This window comes from Protopterus annectens, chromosome 5.part0 (genome assembly GCF_019279795.1).
Source record: "Protopterus annectens isolate FY-2018-M chromosome 5.part0, PAN1.0, whole genome shotgun sequence".
Classification (NCBI taxonomy): Eukaryota; Metazoa; Chordata; order Ceratodontiformes; family Protopteridae; genus Protopterus; species Protopterus annectens.
The window spans coordinates 594,999,384-595,014,383 of record NC_056735.1 but is presented as its reverse complement, the minus strand read 5'-3'; positions in this window follow the sequence as shown (position 1 = coordinate 595,014,383).

The window sequence follows — 15,000 nt, the reverse complement described above, 5'->3', positions numbered from 1 at the left end:
ATCAGCAGGCTTGCTAAAGTAGGACAATGGAAGGTGTAGTGACTGAGTCTGGCCTCAAAAGCATTGATCCCTACACACACAAAGAGTTTCACAGTTGCCACATTTGGGGTTAGAACTACTACCTAACTAGTACATTATACTATAGCATTATGCAGTTAAAACACGCACCATGGAGCTTATAGGGAGAGCCCTTCTCCAAAGGTGTATTTCAAGGTGAATGACATCAGCAGGCTTGCTAAAGTAGGGCAATGGAAAGTGTAGTGACTGTGAATGGCCTCAAAAGCATTAATCCCTACACACGTAAACACCCACAGAGTTTCACAGTTCCCATGTCTGGGATTACAACTCCTACAACAAACAAGCATACCTCTACAATGTCAGGTACTTTAATAAAAAAACAAAGCTCTCAGATGAAATATCCTTCGTCAGTGTCTTAAAACACTGAAGAAGGAAATTTCATCTGAAAGCTTTGTTTTTTATTAAAGTACCTGATGTTGTGGTGTTCTGCTAGTTTGTTGTTGCTTAAGCTGATTCATTTTGTACTTCTCCACCTCACCACCTTGTTCACCTTCTTTGGGGAATTGCAACTCCTACCTAACTAGTACATCATACTATAGCATTACGCAGTTATAGCACGTGCCACAAAGTTTATAGGGTTAGCCCTTCTCCAAAAGTGTATTTCAAGGTGAATGACATCAGCAGCCTTGCTAAAGTAGGGCAGTGGAAGGTGTAGTGACTGGGAATGGCCCCAAAAGCATTGATCCCTACACACACACACACACACACACACACACACACACACACACACACACACACACACACACACACACAGACTTTCAAAGTTGCCATGTCGGGGATTAGAATTCCTACCTAACTAGTACATCACACTATAGCATTATACAGTTATTGCATGTGCCACAGAGCTTATAGGGGATAATCCTTGTCCAAAGGGGTATTTCAAGGTAAATGATATCAGCAGGATAGCTAATGTAGGGCAATGGGGAGTGCAGTGTGTGTGAATGGGCCATAAACCATTCCTTTGGAAGAACACACACAACACTCAGTCACACAGAACTTTACATTTGACAGGACTGTGTATACAACTGCTAGATGAATAATGACTTGTACTGTCATGTTACACAGTTATCACAATCACCACAGGGCACTATAGTGCTGAGGACTACCAGAAGCAAATGTCTACAGTGATAAACATTTGCACATCATGTGATATTGGCTAATTGGATGTGCGCTTGGTGGGACAGGCCTCATGATGGGAAGCTCTTTGTCACTGTCTGTCTCTCTATTCCCCACATCTATGTTTGTGTATGTTTGACCTATTATAGTGTGTTGTCCTTGGATATATGTGTGGATTCCTATCCAATGTGTGTGCAAACCATGACTGGTGTGCAATGTGGAGTGTATGCACACACATCTGCGACTGACAGATATGTATAGTCCACTGTTGTTGCCAGACATGGGCTTCAAGTGTAGGAGCATGTCCAGTATGACCTTCTATATTGAATGTGTGAATCCATTCCAGGAGGTTGTACTCCAGTGCAGGCATTTGTGTTCTACACCTACAGCTAGAAAACTGTTTCGGCAGGATATCTGTAGATAGGTTGACAATATGGGGTCACAATGGGCAAAGGATAGTGGGATACTGTAAATAATTGTATCTGTGCTGCTTCTGCTGCATGGTTTTGGTGTTAGCAGAGATATTCAGATATATGTACTGTTTTACACTGTGATGTATTATGTCATCAACCACTGACAGATATACGTATTTGCTTGCAGTAATTTCCTGGGGAATACAAGATGAATGAAGCTGGGTCCAGTATTGTGGTCTGCAGCCTACATATTCTTGCACAATCATGCCATTCTGGAAGGGGATCTGCAGAGACTTGCTTATGGGTCTGTGTAAATGGTCCAGCACCTTGGTACTGTAGTGGCTGATAAACCCATGCTTGTACATCTATTGACATGACAGAATGGCCATATCCTGCTGTGACCATACCTCTCAGCTGTACAGATTCACAGAGGTTACCCAGAGGCAGGGCTCATATTTCTGGTCATTACCCCTTCACATTGTGGCTTACAAGCAGGTTTGTAGCTACCTATTCTTGTGTTTGCTGGCAGGGATAGTATGTGTACATATCAGAGTTTCAGACTTCACACACTCCATGTCATCCATGCTTCTACCCCCCCATTATTCTATCCTCTTCCTAACATTATGCATGTGACATCTGATAAGTATTCCTATAGTTATCACTTCATCCCAGCAGTATTTAAAGGTTGGTCCACAGTTCATGCAGCAGGACATGGTGGACATGCTACTGGGATTTGTCGACATGGCCTTGCATTTGTGTTCTGTGGACTGTGTTATGTCGTTATTTGGAACTCCATGAGATAACATACATTGGCAGTACAGGTGAGTCACAGGCCTTTGACAGAGGACTGTAGGGCATTTGGTAGTGATGCAGGCCATCTGCAGTAGACCAGTGCATTCTGTCACTCCTACAGTCCCAGGCTGCAAGCCACTGTATTCCCCTGGGGTGACAGGATGGATGTGCAAGGTGTTGATGGCAATAGTTTCTGTCCTTATTAATTCATTGATATGGATGCTGGCAGGGTGCTGCTTACAGCTAGGGACACACCTGCATGTGACACCTCTTCAGCATGCTGCATTCTGTGGGTATTCCCATACAGAAGTGGGGGTCATATTGTACTCATTCCCAGCAGCAGGGATATGACCTGTGAGGTATCTGTGGCTGATGGTGGGGTGAGCTGTGTGCATGTGTGCTAGGGAAGCTAGTTGCAGCTGACTCACAGATATAAGTGGGGCATTCCTCTTATGCTTTCTTGTGTGGGGACATCAGCGGTTTCTTAGTACTGCATAACTGTGCCTTTTGTGGTCTGCCAGTGTTTGGCCAGTATTCCATACTACACAGACAACTAATGTGCTGCAAACCTGTGTGTACAAATTCAAAGGTGTGTCCATTTGGCAGTAACATTTTATACACTCTCTGTCTAGGGTACTTCCACCTGTGTACTGTTTGTATGTCTGGGCCCACTTTCATGACATGTCCATCTTTAAGATGGTGATAGATATTAAATCGGAACAATTAGTATGGATTACTGCTGGATTGGGTCTTGCACTGCAGTTGTGAGAACTTGGCCCTGTCATCAACAGTACTGGCCATTGGCCACTGGGACACACTCCTCCATGCCTACATGCTGACCACTTTCACACAATATACAACACACAACAACCTAACACACAGAGCCCTGCATATTGTACACATACAACAATCTATACTGCTAATTTGGCCAGCTCAGATAATCTGTGCTCCACTGTTATTATACCCACACGTACATGTTACTAAATTTCTACATAGGATTGCGGGGGGAGGGGACACCTGAAAACTGTAAACATTTGCTTTGACTGTACTGGTCTTTCAGGTACTCTGTTGGCTTCCATTTCATTCTGAATTCTGACCTATCATCTAGACTAGAGGCATATCAGTTTAGTACAGTTCTTAGGTTTTATTGATCTACATTTCAGTTTCAGACTTCTTACCCTTCAGAAATAACATCCCACTGCCTGACCAGTTGTAGTCTGTCTGTGTAGGTCTGGAGGAGGGATGTTCTCCATTGCCATCAATCAGAGGCCTTAGCACAGCCTTTCTTTGTGGTTGTCTACAACTGTCCTGCTGGCTGAGGCTGTTGTTGGGTATGTGAGCCTCACTGACATGCATGTGTGTGACCTATGGACGCACATTTGGCCCACCACATGTCCTGCAGTGGGTTTTGTCACCTTGTCTAGTACTGCCTACTATGTTGACGCCAGTATTTGTTATGGATTTCATGCTGCCCATATAGGTGTCTATTATCTGCTGCCATCCCATTCAGCCACCCGATTCCCTTGCATGCTCACATCTGTACAGTAGATACAAGTAGCAGAACATACTACTCCATTCACCAATTGATAGTGAGAGTGACTTACCTTGTGGCTGTGCCAGTATTGAGGATGGTGTTGGAGGGCTGACTATGTTTGATGCACATAGTACATTCCCTATACATGGTTAAGCACAGGTAGTGCCATGTTTGGCATCCCTTTTGCTGTATGTGCAAGTCAGAGAGAGGTGTCATTTCTTAGGTTCCTACCATGTCAGTGTATGTGCTATGCATTCCCTCTTTGCCAAAGCATGGGCATACTGGGCACGCCTCCTTCTGCCGACATGGGCAGACTCAGGTTGTTCCTCCTACAAGTCACTTTGTGCCTGTGCTGGCCTTGGCGATGGTGGGGGGGGGGCTGTGTGGCCCTGCCCCATGCTGTTCCTGCTGCAGCTGTTTCCGCTGGATCATATTGTGTAGCATGGCACATAAAATGACAATTTGGGTACATGTAGCTGGAGAGTACTGCAAGGCTCCACCGGATATGTCCAGGTGCCAGAACTGTGACTTGAGCATCCCAAACACACGCTCTGTTTTGATTCTGGTCTGTGCATGTGCCTCATTATGGAGTTCTTGTTCAGGTGTGTGTGCATTTCTGATGGGTGTCATCAGCCACAGCTCCAGTGAGTAACCAGCATCCCCCACAAGGTGGCCATATGGGATGTCCCCATGGGGAAATCTCTGGTACAGCTGTGTCATATGCCAGACGTGGGAGATGTGATAGCTTCCAGGGCTGCCAGCATACACATTCATTATAATGCCCTGGACATTGCACACAACCTGGCAGTTGATGGAGGGGAAGCCCTTGCTGTTTATGTAGACCCTACCCTGCTCACCGGGTGGTGCTTTGATGTATATATCTGCGCAGTCTATAGCACCCACTACCTCAGGGTACTCTACTATTTGGTGGAAGAGACACATATTCCTGGTTAACACTTCATGGGTGTTGTGGAAATATATGTGCTCACCAGCATGTGCTGACATGGCATCCAGGAATTGGTGGAATACCCTGGATGCTGATGCCTATGAGATCCCCATGATATCCCCAGTTGGCCTTTGGAAGGTATTCTTAAGCCTACACATACCTTGGCATCCACTGGGATGGGTTCCCCTCTGTTGGCTCTGTGTGTGAGGTGTGTCTGGCACAGCTCAGCAATTTGCTCTAGGAGGTCCCTGTCCACCCTATAGCACTATAGCACTCCACTATCTCCAGCTCATGTAGCCCCTGGTAGGTTATCCTGGGTCTGTACACTCTTCTCCTTCTCCTCACTGTGGGTTGGTCATCAGCATTTTCATCCTCACCACACTCAGCCTCTTCTACATGTTGATTTATGAGAGCAAAAGCAGCCCCTATCATTTTGTTGCTTTTGTTGGTAAAATATCCCCACTTGTGTACACCGGTGGTGTAGAGTTTGTGGGAAAAACCAGAGGGAAAGGTGTTTGCATAGTTTATATTAGTGTGCTGGGCTGGGCTGCTGCCTGTGTAATTGGCTGGTTCTGATACATTTCACCTGCCAGCTATGCTAGTTCTCCTTGATTACCTTCCTACTGCTGTCTTCCCTTCCCATTTGCCTTTCTGTTTAAGCCACATGGTATGCCATGCAAGCACAGTGCTCAGATGTGAACAGAGCTGCTATTTTTTTGGGGGGGGTTGTTTGTTTTTCTTTTTGTTTAAAACCCGGTGCACGGCGCACCCACCCATTTGGGCAATGTAAAGATGGCTAGACAGCTTCAGACGCACCCCATACCTCAGCTGTACTTAGCTAAGTGCAAACACTGGCCACAGAGCTCCAATAAGCTTATAGCATACATGACACACCCCCTTATGTAGTCATTTAGCTCTTAGGCTTACACCATGGTCTTACTGCACCTACAAGGTTGGGTGCAAGCTAGCACTTAGGGGAAATCTGTGATTCAGTATCATTGCCCTCATTTGCACAGGATTAACTGCTAATGCATGGTTGCAAAACTGACAATCAGCCTTCCCCGTTATCAACCACCATTCCATGTTCTTGTTGTGTTATGCATGTCATTGACTATTATGGCAAAATTATGATTTTGGTTTAAAAGCTTATTTCCAGCTTTTTTTCTTTATGAGCCGATCCTGTTTGTGCACTGCTACCCTGCGCTTAAACGTCCAAAAATGGCCAACAAAAAAAGTAAAATTTTATAACTTTGTAATTATTTCTCATGCCTATGGCCATATATTTGGCCTTTGGCATGCCTAACCCTTCTAATACATGCATTTGTACAAGCTGCCATGCCTCCATTTTGTAGTATGCAGAAATGTATTCAGCTACTGGCTGAATACATTTCTGCAGTCTACACTATTCCTGCACGGAGATCTACCTGCTTCCTGGATCGCTAAATCACCTAATTTGCATGGTTTTCACCACCAAATGAGTTAATTAGCATACAGGGGCTGTGTCCATGCAGGAATAGTTCAGGAGCAGTCATGCACATCCTGGGAGCTAATTCCTAGATTGCACAACAGCCATATTGCCTTTAGCAGCTCTTGCACTATTCCTGCATGCCGTGCAGAGCTTGCTGAATCCTGGGGATTGTGTTTCAAGGTGGGAACTACATTTGTTCTGTTGTCTGCTTCATATAAAAAAGATGATCTACCGCTCACAATGTACTGTTTTTATCATTATTGTATCTCAACAGTTATTAGGAGCAATGTTCCACTCATCACCTGTCAATGATTGCTCTTTCTCCATACTGCTATAAGTTGAGACTGAGAATAATAAAAAAGTAGGATGGGGGTAAAGACCTGTCATGTGTAGGAAAATTTGTGATATGAGTGCAGATGTGTTCTATAATATAAAATAGATGGGATCAGTCAAGAGGGTCTATATTATATGAGCGAATTTCACAAATTGCAAACGCTCAAAATATTGAACATACCGGACCTCAAACTTCCTATTGTGGGGGGCTGCACCCCCCACAGCCCCCGCTAAATATATATTCCAACTCCATGATTGCACTACAGTGAGGAAAGGACAAATATCCCTTTCTTTACTGTACCGCGATCTCAGAAAAAACACTTTGAGGTCCAGTACGTTCGATATTATGAGCATTCGCAATTTGTGCAATTCACACATATGATATAGACCCCAGTCAAGATGGTTAAATATTTTCAACTTCTTAGATCAAAGCTAATAAGGCTAGAAATAATTAGCAAAAAGAGTTTCTGGTGCAATTTTTAGTTTGTCTTAATGAGACTAAACCAGATTGTTCAAAATGAATTTTATGAATATATGTATATAGCTATCTCTATCACTACATCTGTATTTATAATATCCTTATCTGTTTAAAAACTTTCATTTGTCTCTAGTGCTTGCTGTCTGGTAGGCTATTGTGTAAACTGAAACATCTCCTCTGTGTAATTATCTCTTGGCTAGTGGGGGCTGGTTCTTTTGTGTTCTTGTAAAAAAAAAAAAAAAAAGTTTCTGTCTTTTGCACACAGTGCAGACTAGAGAAGTTGTGACTGCAGCTGAGCTACAAAATATAAGTATCATCTTGATTTTTTTTGATTATTTTTACAGATTACTGTTTTACAATTTAATATATATAAAGCACTTTGTCTATTCAGTATCTTCACAAATCCTTATCTGTTTAAAAACTTTCATTTGTCTCTGTAGTGCTTGCTGTCTTGTAGGCTATTTGTCCCACCCTCCCTCCCTGTTGGTGTCTTGCTGTTATACTTGGTGGCTTTGCAGTTGCCCGCTCCTACTGTGACACACCTCCCAGTCTAGTGTCATTAGCTCATTCTGCTTAATACAGAGAGAACATTTGATAAGGCCTTCTGTTCCTCCTTTTTCCCTTTCAAAAAGTAAAACAAAACTTTTTTTTTTTCTCTTTCGCCTGAACCTTCTTGTGTTCTGACTGTCCTTCTCAAACATTTTGGAAATATACAGTATACTTCAGAGCATTTGTTATAACTGTATTTGCTATAACTGATTTAAGTCTTTTTTTCTGTTTTTTTGATTATTTACTGCTTAGCGACTGCATTTTAGCCTGTTTATACAGCTCTGCATTCTATTTAAACTGTTTTTGTGTTGATTAACTGTTTTGCACTTTTAAAAAGTTAGTTGTTGCTTAATTTTACCTGTAGGCTAACACACTCAAGTGCGCTAGCTGCTTAAAAGCATTTATAGCATTTACTGTCTGTTTTTCCTCTGTTTTCTGCAAAAAAGAAAGAAAAAAAAAAGAAAAAAAAAATCTTGTTTTCCCGCCTTACTGAACTAGAATAGTCTAGTCTTCAGAGTTTGCTGATCTCTGGGCTTTGTCTTGGTTCCTGTGCTATTCCATATCCTTATTTGGATAAAAGGAAGCGTCTTTGTTCACCAGTGGGAGTGGGGAGCACTGAGCGGCCTATTTGTCCCTAGAGGAGTGGTTTCCAGCCAGAAACTTGTAGTCTATTGGCCATTTTGGGTCAATTCCTAGCTCTTTTCAGCCCCCTGTAATAAAGCCCACTTTAGCGCGCTTTTTCGCTTGTATTCAACTCAGCACAGCTCCTCGTGGTGTCCTGTAGAGTTCTACAAGCAGCAGAGAGCAAAAGAGTGACTTTTTCCTGATTTAAGTATTTTTTTCTGGCTGTTTGATTATTTACTGCTTAGCGACTGCATTTTAGCCTGTTTATACAGCTCTGCATTCTATTTAAACTGTTTTTGTGTTGATTAACTGTTTTGCACTTTTAAAAAGTTAGTTGTTGCTTAATTTTACCTGTAGGCTAACACACTCAAGTGCGCTAGCCGCTTAAAAGCATTTATAGCATTTACTGTCTGTTTTTCCTCTGTTTTCTGTAAAAAAAAAAAAAAAAAAAATCTTGTTTTCCGACCTTACTGAACTAGAATAGTCCAGTCTTCAGAGTTTGTTGATCTCTGGGCTTTGGCTTGGTTCCTGTGCTATTCCATATCCTTATTTGGATAAAGGGAAGCTTCTTTGTTCACCAGTGGGAGTGGGGAGCACTGAGCAGCCTATTTGTCCCTAGAGCAGTGGTTCCAGCCAGAAACTTGTAGTCTATTGGCCATTTTGGGTCAATTCCTAGGTCTTTTCAACCCCCTGCTATAAAGCCCGCTTTAGCACGCTTTGGCGTGATTTAGCTGAGTTGCCCATAGAGCACCATCGGGCAGCCCGGTTAAACAAGGTTAAACTATTTCTGGCTCCGTAAAGTCTGCTCTTCAATTTTTCCCTTAGAACTTCTCTACTTGCAATCTAAACAGTCTATTCTCTATCTCAATAGCTCAGCACTTGCTCCTAAAGCATTTTTATATAGGTAAAGTACTTGTATACTAAACAAAGTACTACATTAGCCTAGAATCCCCTTGAGTACCCATTTCCCTATAGGTCCCTTCTGACTCAGTTACACAGCAAACTTTTTCACTTTTTCTAGCATGTCGAAGGGTCAGTTGCTAGCATCCTCTCCTGTTCACCTGGTGAATCTGGGCATCTTGAGGCAATGTTACAATTGCCTCATGTACACAGACAACCCACTCCTTCTCCCAAAAACACAAATACATGTGAGAGATGCAACTATATAGCCAAACTGGAGGCTGAGCTCTCTCAACTCAGGACTGGCAAGACCAGACAGGAGGAGAAGGAAACCACGCACACCACAAACCCAGTTTCACATAGAACTATCACAACTGCAAAACAAACACATAAACACACAAAGACATACTGGAGGCACTGATCAAAAATCTACCAAAACTACAGAGGCCTCCAAAGCAGACACCCAAGCAACTGCCACCTCAAGACATAAGACATGCAACACATAGTTCTCAAAGTCAGTGTGCTAAACAGTCACAGCCCTTAAGGCCAAACACAATGCCAGACACACTTGTTATAGGTGACTCCATAGTCAGACACACTGACGTCCCACTCACCAGACTGAACAAGGAAAAGATCACAGTTAGCTGCCTGTCAGGCGTTAGAATCCGCCACATAACACAAGCACTCAGGTCACTCCACAGCAAGTACAAGTATGACTCAGTCATTGTCCATGCCGGTGTGAACGACCTGAGACGTACCTCCCTGGACTGCATGAAAAGAGACATAGAGGAGCTCTCAGATTATGTAGCCCAGGCCGGTATGACCCTGACCCTGAGCAGTATCCTACCCTCACCAAGAATGATGTCACAATACAGAGACAAAATGATCAGCTTTAATAATTGGCTTAATTACTGGTGTCATTCTAAGGGGATCCAATGTCTGTCTGCCTGGGATGACATGCTTGACAAGCCACGCTGCTTCGCAAGGGACGGCTTGCACCTGTCACCCCTGGGCTTCCGGATATTGGCAAAGGCTCTTGCCACCCCATAGTGCCTTTTTAGGCAAGGCTCAAATGATAAACCTACCGCCCTAGAAAACAAAAATGGAGAAAAACTAAGGGTAATACTGCTCAATGCCAGAAGTCTAAACCTCAAGATGCACGTCCTCGAAGCCCTCCTCAGTATGGAGAACATCGATGTTTGTGCTGTGACTGAAACCTGGTTCAAGGCTCCTGAGAGCACCCCAGCACTATCAGGTTATACCTCATATCATGTGTTCCGGCCCCAAAATCCGAACCGAACTACAAAAGGAGGGGGAGTATCCATATTCATAAAGGATACCCACACCTCCAGGTTAGTGGCAACGCACGAAGCATCGGAGACCATCCAGGTGCAATTAACCATAGGTAAAACTGCCCTACAGTTTGTAACATGCCACAGACCACCTTCTCAAACTCAGGAAACCCACACAGCCTTACTGAAGACACTGGAGAGTATAAATGTCTCTCCAAACACCATCATATTGGGTGACTTCAACTACCCAAACATAGACTGGGAACATTACTCAAGCCCCAACACCCTAGCCCAAAGGTTCCTTGAGTTCATAAACTCAAATGCTATGGAACAACTAGTCACCATTCCCACAAGAGGAGAAAATATACTAGACCTGATCATCACAAACATGGGGACAAAATGCTCCACACCGGAAGTATATCCCTCATTGGTGAGATCAGACCATAAATTAATCTCACTGGAGATCCACATCCCACCCCACCCCCAGCAAAAAAGACCACAGTGAAGAACTTCTCAAAAGCAAACTTCACACTTCTTAAGACTGGAGTGGTATCCTTCAAGGCCCCCGAGCCAGTGGAAACCACAACCCACGCTGCTGAAACCCTTACAAATGCCTTCTACGAGCACCTCCAGGAATGTATGGCTCAAGCAATCCCTAATAAAATCAAGACCTTTTCCACCAAAGGCAGGCGCCCGGTCTGGTGGACTCCAGCCATAAACAAACTCTACAGCAAGAGGAGAAAGCTACTACATGACAGAGCAAAATCCCTAAATGAGAAGGCATCTCTGATCAATACTAGCAAAAAACTACGATCACTCATAAAATCATCCAAGGCCAACTTTGAGAGAAAAATCGCTAATGACACAAAAGACAATCATAAAGCCTTCTTTAGCTATGTTAGAAACCTGGGTGGAAACTCCCAGATATGCTCAGAATTAGTCCAAAATGATAAAAAAATCACTGAACCCACAGACATTGCCAACATACTGGCAGACAGGTTCAGTGCAAATTTCTCCCCTCCCTTCCCCCCAAAAGGAGAAATATCTATCCCACTAGAGTCTAGCCTCCCAAACATCTCAGATGCCCAGGTGAGAGCTGCTCTCTCTAAAGCAAAAAACACAGCATCAATGGGACCGGACGGTGTCCCGGGCTGTGTGCTACATGAACTCAATGAGGAACTAAACCCACACATAAGGCTGCTGTTTAATCTTAGCCTTACTACAGGATACATACCCAAAGAATGGCGGACGGCAACTGTGGTCCCACTCCACAAAGGCGGTGCTTCTACGGACCCTGGAAATTACCGCCCCATAAGCTTGACGAGCCTTGTCTGCAAAGCTATGGAGAGGATCATAATGGAACTCATAAATAAAGACATTGGGGACCTACAGACACTGGATCCTACCCAATTTGGCTTTGTCAAGGGCAGATCCTGCCTCTTGAACTTGGTCGACTTTTTCGAAACAGTCACTAAGGCCATTGATGAGGGTAAGGCAGTTCACACAGCCTACCTCGACCTAGCAAAAGCATTCGACACAATACCCCACTCCGGCATCATAGAAAAGCTCACCAGCTTAGATGTAAACCCATATGTCACAAGATGGGTTGCAAACTGGCTCAAGGACAGAACACACAGGGTTAGAGTTGCTGGTGCCATGTCAGACTCTAAGCCGGTCATGAGCGGTGTCCCACAGGGCTCAGTCCTGGGCCCCCTCTTGTTCGGCATTTATTTTTCTGAAGTGCAGGCAAACATAGGGGGATTGTGGCTGACAAAATTTGCAGATGACTGCAAACTGGGCACCATAATTGACACTCCATCAGACACAGACATCCTCCTGAAAGGTCTCATAGAAATGGATAACTGGTGCCAGAGCCATGGCCTTAAGCTAAATGCCAAAAATGTATAGTCATACCCTTTGGGAAAAACAAGGTAACCCCTAATTACCACATAGGTGGTAATCCATTAAACACAGAAGAAGTTATCAGGGACCTGGGGACCCAAGTTGACAGTAACCTCTCTTTTGACACTCACATTGCCAAAGTGGTTAGGAAGACCTTCTACATTGCCCACCTGATCATGAAGGGATTCACATCCAGATCAGGAGAGGTCATTGTACCCTGTACTCTTCACTTATCAGACCAATGATTGAGTACAACGCCCCATTCGAATGTACCTTACCCGACACCTGCAGCAGTTGGAAAGACCCCAAAAGTTCCTCACCAAAAGGATAAAGGGGCTCAAACATATGTCATACGATGCCCGACTGAAGAAACTCCAGCTCTATTCAGTCGCATACCGCCTGCTCAGAGGTGATCTGTGCCTGACATACAAGGCCATGTCCAACCCGGAATTAATGGACATGCTCCACCTCAAAAATCCAAATCCACCAGAGCCACGAGAGCAAGAGACTTAAACCTCAACACAGATATAAATAGGATGTGCTGGAGGGACAGATTCATCACCCAGAGACTCCCTACACTATGGAACAGAATCCCAGTCCATGTGAGGCAGAGCCCCTCACTGACTCTGTTCAAGAGAAATCTTGACGAGTGGATGGGAGATCGTAGGTTTACCCCGGGAATCATCTCTGTATCACTGCTGGACAGAGGCACAGCAAACTAATGGGTATAGTATTCTCATCCTAAGGGGTGGTGAAAGCCACACACACTCTGGCTAGGCTTATAAATGCCCTAGGGCAGATAGCCTAGTATGAACCTATGAACCTATGAACCTATAGATATGTATATGTGTGTGTGTGTGTGTGTGTGTGTGTGTGTGTGTGTGTGTGTGTGTGTGTGTGTGTGTGTGTGTGCAGTTACTTTGCTCAAAATTCCCAAATGTTGGCATCTGTTTTGTCAACACACTTTGGCTAACAAAGGAGATGATCGACAGATGTGCAGGATTGACATTCAGCAGTCTTGGGTAATATGCCCCTTCACTGGGGTATTGTGCATTCTCCAATTTAGTATATATAACTAGCAGATGTGGTGGACTTTTACTATGCATGCTGAGGTGATTTTCCTCACACATGTATAGAGTCCTGTGAATGTTTGCATTGTTGAGATTTTTTGGTCAATGTTATTGTCATTAACATTTGGGACTTTCAAAAATAGGAAGTGCGCACACACACACACACACACACACACACACACACACACACACATACATACACAAAAATAAACAGACATAGATAGATAGATAGATAGATAGATAGATAGATAGATGGACAGATAGATAAGAATAATCTGGGTCTAATTGGGTGAGTCAAGGGATGTTTTGTATACTTATGTAATATAGTAATTAAGAAAATATTTCATGCAATTGAACACTGTTGTTTCAAATAAAAATTCCACAGCAAAGTGAATAAAGATTTTTCTTGTTGATAGATATTTATAAAATTAGCATGTAAAGACATCCATACCACCTACTTTACAACACAGAATAATTACATAATCTAGTTTCAATTACAGAGGAGAGTTATCTAATGCAAATTTTTCTTCTGCTAATATCCTAATTTTGAAATTATTTAACAAATGCTGACTTTGTATAGTGCTTTACAGAAAATTTACTGCAAGGTTGTTTGCAAAAATGCAATATTTCACAGTTGTGAAAGCATTTCTTATTTGTATCAAGATCTCATAGAATTGAATATTCCAGTCATTGTTAGTTATTTGAGCAAATTTTTCTAAAATAAAGTAGATGAGAATGTCTCACATTTTCCAAGATTTTGATAATGAATTTAATATGATGATAAGCTGATAGTTAGCTAAAGTATACAAAATGGCCAAAAGTTTCTCATACGCTGTTATATGATACCATATTGGATGCAATATTCTGTTTAATAATTGCAATTTTTACTCAACATTTTCATAAGAAGCAGAACACAAGAAAAAAGTCTACAGCAAAAATGATAGCAAAAGAAGAAAACAATCAAAATAATGTGAATAGCAACACTGAACTTAACATCTGTATAAGTAGTCCATTTTGAAACTGTCAGATAGATATATCTTTATCTCTGTCTATGTCAGCTATATACTGTCTATATATTCCATCTACATAACTATACCTATGTCTCTATACATAATCATATAACATGTCATATTATAATTAAATAAGGGATTGTGAATGTATCATAACTGACCAAATTAACTATGATATCAAAATTTCTATTGGCCAACATCAATTTTGTTGTGTCAGGAGTAGACCTCGTGTGGTGAATCTAGTGAACATCTTTGACAGGGTTATGCAGTCATTAGCCTGTAGGCAAGCTGTCCAAAGAGTGTACCATGATCTCACCAAAGCATTTGATACCATACCATATGTAAATATAATAAGGTAGCTGATGAAGCTACAGATTGCAGCAAAAACAACCACAGAGTTTCCAAACATGGCAAATACGATCTTTGCTTTGTTTTGTTGATTCTTTTATTCTAAAAAATACAAACAGGTAAGTGCTTTCACGGACAACAAACTCC